Here is a 6,169-nt window from a genome sequence, read left to right as displayed (position 1 = left end):
GACCTCTGGTCAGCCATGTGGGAGTGGCCAGTGCCTTAACTGCCACACCACCTGCTGGTCCCCTGCATTTCCTTTTTTTAGAAGTTTTTGTCACTGGGTACATGCACTTGGAGAGAGAGACAGAGAGACACAGTGAGAGGGAGAGTGAGAAATGGGAAGGTAGTAAACGGAGCCCACAAAGGTTCTCAAGGATTCAGGTCTCTACGAAACACCCGAACATGACAATAGGGCCATCACCCCCCAGGGAGGGTGGCCCCGCAGTAATCCCTTCTCCGCCATTCTCCTCCTGGCACACACACGCACACACATGCCTGGCAAGATTTTCAAGCCACTGCGCCCGGGATTCGAAACGTGGTTGGCCAGGAGGGAGTCCAGCAACCTAACCACTATGCCATCTGCTGGTACTTCTTTTTTTAAAATTGCCAGAGGGCAAGCGCGCTACCCCTGGGGAACACTTGCGCCCAGGGTGTTTTTCAAGCCACTGAGGCTGGGACTCAGACAGTTGGCCATGTGGGATCCAGCCCTCCCAGCCACCAGACCATGGAACCAGTTCCTGTCTTGGGATTCTGAGACCCTCAACTGCCCAGTCAGTAAACTGAACTCACTGGTGACCTTTTGTTTTAGAAAGGTTTTTTTTTTTTTTTTTTTTTTTTTTTTTGCTCTAGGGGCTGCGGCGTTTCCCGAAGAGACAGAGAGACAGAAAGCGAGAAATCACCTTGCAGGGGGGATGGCCACGCTGCAATCCCTTCTCTTCCATTCTCCTCTCGGGATCTTAGGCACGCATGCACACGCACCCGGCGTGAGTTTAAGCCACCGGGCCCGGGACGCGAACCGCAATTGACTACATGGGAGTTCAGCGACATAGCCATTACGCCAACTGCTGGTCCCTCTGCTATGTTTTTGCAAAGTCGCTTGGTCCTGTATTCGAATGGCAGAGTCTGCCATGTGGGATCCAGTGCCTTATCCTCTATGCCACCTGCTGGCCCAGACCCATAGAATTTTAATTCGTCTGGTTCCAGCACTGGTAGGAAGACCCCTAAAGAGCTCCAGTCACCACTCCGTGGGGGCTCCTCCTTAATGTCCTCTATTAAAAACCCGGGGACGGGGAAGTCGTCAGCAAACAAGGCCGCGCGGCAGCCGTGTCGCCCGGCCGAGCTCCGCACTGCCTGAGACCTGGGCAACGACAGAGGCGTCGTTAGTTACCTCGCCCTCCTCTTCCGAGTGGCATTTAGGGGAAACGAGATGTGCTGGGAGACGTGGGGTAACAAAGCCAATCACCTCAGCTCGGGATGCGGTTCAGGGCCACAAAACAAACATAACCGGGGTCTAGCCTGGCCTCCGTCCTGTGCAGGGTCCGGTGTCGTTTATGCCGGTAACGAGCGTGTCAGGGAGCCTGCTGTGTGGGAGCGGCGTGTGCTGCGTGTTCTCGGGCACCGAGGCGGGCTGGGGTGGCCCGGCCTGGGGACCTCTTTACCGCCCCGTTTTCCAGGTGCCTGGCTGCAGATCCCCAAACGCTCCCCAGCCCCGGCTGATGCGTGTCCAAGGATGGCAATCCTCTCCGTGGGGTCCCGAGGGCGGTCGAGCCTCTTCCGGAATGCTATCGGGGGGGCATGCGGTTTAGGGCCTCTCAGCACACTCGCCATGTGGTTCGGAGAAGAGACTAGGGCAGCCCCCCCCCATCCCCCACCCCTGGGAAGGAGAGGAGAGCGACGTTTTGGGTGGTGGCCAACCCCGATTCCATAGTGACCCACTTCACCCCGACTTGGAGCCCCAAAGGACTCGCCTTCTACCCTTCTAATGAATTAATTTGTTTGTTAAGCTACAGCTGGTTTTTATGATTGTTTAACCAGTGTTAACCAATTAACCCACTTAAACAAGTTGGCAGAGAGTGCGTGCGCTTGCTGGAGAGACAGAGGCAGGAAGTGAGGAAGTACCTTCTGGGGGCATGACCACACTGCAATCTCTTCTCCCCCACTTCTCCATTCTGTTGGAATTTGGGGCATGCCCACACGCACCTAGCATATTGTTCAAGCCACCAAGGTCAGGACTCAAACCGTACAGTCGGTCACGTGGGGGCAGGCCATGGAGCCGGCCCTAATTGTATGATTGCTATTTTTTAAATTTGCTACAGGGCATCTGTGCTCACTGGAACGAGACAGAGAGAGAGGATAAGTGAGAAATCACCTCCAGAAGGTTGGCCACAATCCCTTCTCCATTGTCCTCTCAGGATTTTTGGCACACATACATGTGCCTGGTATGTTTTTCAAACCGCCAGGTCTGGGGTTTGAATCTCACAGTTGGCCATGTAGGATCCAGTGTCTTAGCTTCCATGCCACCTGCTGGCCTCCCTTAAACACATTTTTCAGGAAAGAATTATTTATTTTTAAATTTATTTATTGAAATTTATTCATTATATTTTTTTTACCTTTTTTTTTTTTTGAGAGGTTTTTGCTATAGGGCATGTGCGCTTACCAGAAAGACAGAGACAGAAACAGAAAGTGAGAAATCACCCCCCAGGGGGGATGGCCACGCCACAATCCCTTCTCCTCTATTCTCCTCTCGGGATCTTGGGCACGCACGCACAGGACCCCAGCGTGAGTTTAAGCCACCAGGTCCGGGACTCAAACTGTGGTCGGCTACATGGGAGTTCAGTGACATAGCCATTACGCCAACTGCTGGTCCCTCATTTTTTAATTTGACCACTGAGAGACAGGGAGACAGCAAGAGACAGTGAGAGAGCAAGCCACCATGAGGCCGGCAGGTGGCGTGGTGGTTAATGGCACTGAACTCCTACATCATGCCAACCATGGTTCTAATCCTGGACCTGCTGGGTTGCTTTCTCTCTTTGTCTCTCATGCTCTCTCTCACTCTATCTCTCTCAGGTCAAATTTAAATTAATTAATTAATTAATTTAATTTAATTAAATAATTTTTTGAAAAAGAAAGCCACTATCTGGAACTCGAACTGCGGTTGGCCAAGTGGGAGTCCAGTACCTTAACCACTATGCTACCTGCCAGCCCCAAATGCATTTCTAAAAAGCCTTTCAATTCCATTTGATAGCAATCAGGTGACTCAGACAGGAAACACTGAAAGGGGTCAAGGGTTTGGACGGTGTGAGGTCACGATGGGGGAGGAACAGGAAGGGCCTCTGAGCTTCAGGTCGCTGTGAATGGAGCCAGGGAGGGCAGCCTGGAGGTGAACGTTGGGCAGAGCGCTCCCGGGCCTCCCCGGTGGCTCAGAACTGTGGGAAAGAGGGCAAAAGAGCTGAGGCCTGATGTGGAGCCTTGACTGCCTGGTACAGCCCGTGGCCCTCAAAGAGCAAAGGGTTGGGCTTCACCCTGCGGTCCGCGGGCAAACACCAGCTGTCAGGGTGTCTCATGCTCCTCATCCTTTCTAGCCCGTTCCTCTGACGTCTGAGCCCTTGGGCGCACAGAATCTCGCCCGAGGTTCTCAATGCCTTGCCCTCCACACATGCACCCGAGGACGCCTTCTCTCCTGCTCCTGGCCCTGCCCACCTGTCATCTGACAGGAGGCCACGGCTTTTCCACCTGGGCTCGCTCACGTCTGCCCCCCAGGCCTGCTCTTCCCCTGGTCCTCTGTCATCACCCTGAGGCTTCCTTCCCTGACACCCCGACTCCGGGCATCAAGTGGACAGTGTTGACAGTGAGCTTGGTGCCACCCACCTTCTAAGCTCAGTGCCTCAGGACGTGTGGTTGGGTCTACCCTGCTTAAGGCAGATACTAGAAGTAACCGTTTAGAGCATGGTTTAAAAGGGGACCAGCAGTTACGTGTAACGGCTATGTCGCTGGACTCCCATGTAGTCGACCATGGTTCGCGTCCTGGACCCGGTGGCTTAAAACTCACGCCGGGCGCGTGTGCGTGTGTGCCCAAGATCCCGAGAGGAGGATGAAAGAGAAGGGATTGTGGCGTGGCCATACCCCCTGGCCACACGCACCCTATAGCAAAAAACAAAAAACACAAAACAAAAAAACCTCTCAAAAAAGAAAAAAAACATGGCATTGCAATCGGACAGTGATTTTGCTTAGGGATCTACTAGTAAGCATATGTGTGTGTGTGTGTGTGTGTGTGTGTGTGTGTGCACAGAGTTTGCTATAGGGCATGTGGGCTCACCAGACACCAGAGAAACAGGCAGTGAGAAATCACCCTCCCGGGGAATGGGCGCGCCGCAATCCTGTCTCGTCTCTTGAGATCTTGCGCACGCACGCACACGCGCCAGGCGTGTTTTGAGCTGCCTGCTGGGAGCCTGAACAAGTCAGCCATGTGGGACTTGGCTGCTACCTCGGTGCCACCTGCTGCCCCAAATGAGCTTATATTTTATCTCTTTATCAAATTCTAGTTTTCTGGTAGCTCGTTTCTCCTGCAGTTTCCAGAGGTGCTGGTCCAGGGCAGACGGGGAGTGCGAGGGTCAGCCTGAGCCCCTGGGCCCTTCTGCAGTCTCTGCGGATCCCCCAGCCCGTCCCCCTGCCGACTCACCACAACTCGCCAAGCAGGCAACAGGACAAGCTGGCCGCCCTGCCCAGGCCCTCCGGCCCGGTGCTCCTCCCCTTCCTGTCAGAGGCCTCTGTCCCTGCTCTCCCTGCCCTGCCCCTTTGAACCTCTGCAGCCTTGGGAGCACAGCCTCTGCAGCACAGCCCCCGCCTGGGACAGCGTCCCCGTCTACACCGACCAATTACCAGGTGTTCTTTTGCCTCCGCTCTGACGTCACCTCCATAACCCTTTGCGAAATCCCTCAGCTCTGGGGAGGCTGCTTCTGGGACCGTGTGACACGCAACACGTGTCCACCCTGCTCCCTGGCCTGTGTCCCCACATGAGCCAGAAGCTGCTGAGAGCTGAGAGGGGCGGGCCGCGGGCCAGGCCTGGAGCAGAGAGGGGCGTTGGCTTTAACTTGCCCTCTTCCCAAGACAGACAGGTCGACTCTTTGTTTGGAAAAAGTTGATAGTATGTGCACTTGCGAGAGAGAGAGAGAGAGAGAGAGCCCCCAGTGAGGTGCGATCGCGTCGCAATCCCTTCCCTCCACTTCTCGTCCCATCAGGATTTTAGGCAAATGCACCTGGTGTGTTTATAAAGCCACTGGGGTGGGAACTGAGCCACGGTCAGCCATGTGGGATCCAGCGCCCTCAACCACCAGGCTGCAGGCCGGCCCATCCTCTAGCTGCCCTCCCTTCCTCGTGAGGCCCAGGCCCTTCCGCCTCTCCAGGGTCGGGCGCTCTAACTGCAGACCAGTTCTTGCTGTGCCAGGGAAAGAACTGCTTCCCTTAGACAGGCTGGGAGGCCCAGAGTGCGGGGCGGCCCTCCCTCCTGCCCACGCCCTGTGAAGTGGGGGCGGTCTCCCCAGTTGCTCTTACTCTCCTGACCTGGAAGAGCCTTCCCCACTGGTTCAGCCCTTCACTCACCTGCTTGCAGTAAGAACCTTCGCCTCTTCTGGATCTCACGCGGCCAGATTACTGCTCAGCTGCAGGGAAGACCCGGCCCTCCACGCTGGCTTCCAGTGCTAGTGTCCCGCCTGCCTCATCCCTCCCACCACACTTTCACCTGGGGACAGGAGCGGGTTTCTATCAAACCCCCAAAGCTAGGGCACAGCCTCGCCGGGTCATACCTTCCCGGGTGGCGGTGCGGTTCACCTGGTTGCTACTGTGACCCTGACAAGAGTCCAGGCCGGGAAAAGATGTGACCAGGCAGCTCGGGGACCGCCCACTCGGCCTGGAGCCAGAGAGGTGGACAGACAACCGGAATCGATGCAGTGCAAACACCAGGCCAGAAGTTCGGCCCTCCTCCCGGTCTCGCCATGCTAAGGTCGTGACCGACGAGCGGGTTCCGGGAGGCCCCACACAGGGACACCTTCCGTGTGCTCGGCCAGTGCTTGGAGTGCTTGCTGGTGCTCCATGCGCGGCTGTGCCTCCGGCTCTGAGAACAAGAGCTGCTGTGTGCTGCTCCCGCATTGTCGGGTGACTGGAAAGGTTTTGGGGACAAAGCACAGTGCTGGGGCTGGGACGAAGGCTAAGTCACACATTGATGGCAGTCTAAGAACAGGGGCAGGGCCAGGGCCAGCAGATGGCACAGCAGTTATGTCGCTGGACTCCCACATGGCCAACTGTGGTTTGAGTCCCAGACCCAGTGGCTTGAAAATCATGTCAGGCACGTGTGCGTG

At 55.9% G+C, this 6,169-nt stretch overlaps 1 protein-coding gene across 6 annotated transcripts in view; it reads right to left on the bottom strand.

Moving 5' to 3' along the window:
* Nucleotides 1-5,698, bottom strand: part of SLC25A18 (solute carrier family 25 member 18) — a 31,720-nt gene extending 26,022 nt beyond the window's left edge. For 2 of the 6 annotated variants that reach the window (XM_014591514.2, XM_014591515.2), the window contains exon 1: nucleotides 5,415-5,682. The gene's annotated coding sequence lies outside the window, so the exon portion shown is untranslated. Of the gene's footprint in view, nucleotides 1-4,494; nucleotides 4,611-5,414 lie in introns of those variants that run through there. The other 4 variants (XM_027775646.1, XM_014591512.2, XM_027775647.1 and 1 more) reach the window with 4 other exon arrangements.
* Nucleotides 5,699-6,169: the final 471 nt, after the last annotated feature.

Source organism: Tupaia chinensis, unplaced genomic scaffold, assembly GCF_000334495.1.
Source record: "Tupaia chinensis unplaced genomic scaffold, TupChi_1.0 Scaffold000578_2, whole genome shotgun sequence".
Classification (NCBI taxonomy): domain Eukaryota; kingdom Metazoa; phylum Chordata; class Mammalia; order Scandentia; family Tupaiidae; genus Tupaia; species Tupaia belangeri.
This window is presented reverse-complemented; position numbering and strand designations above follow the sequence as displayed.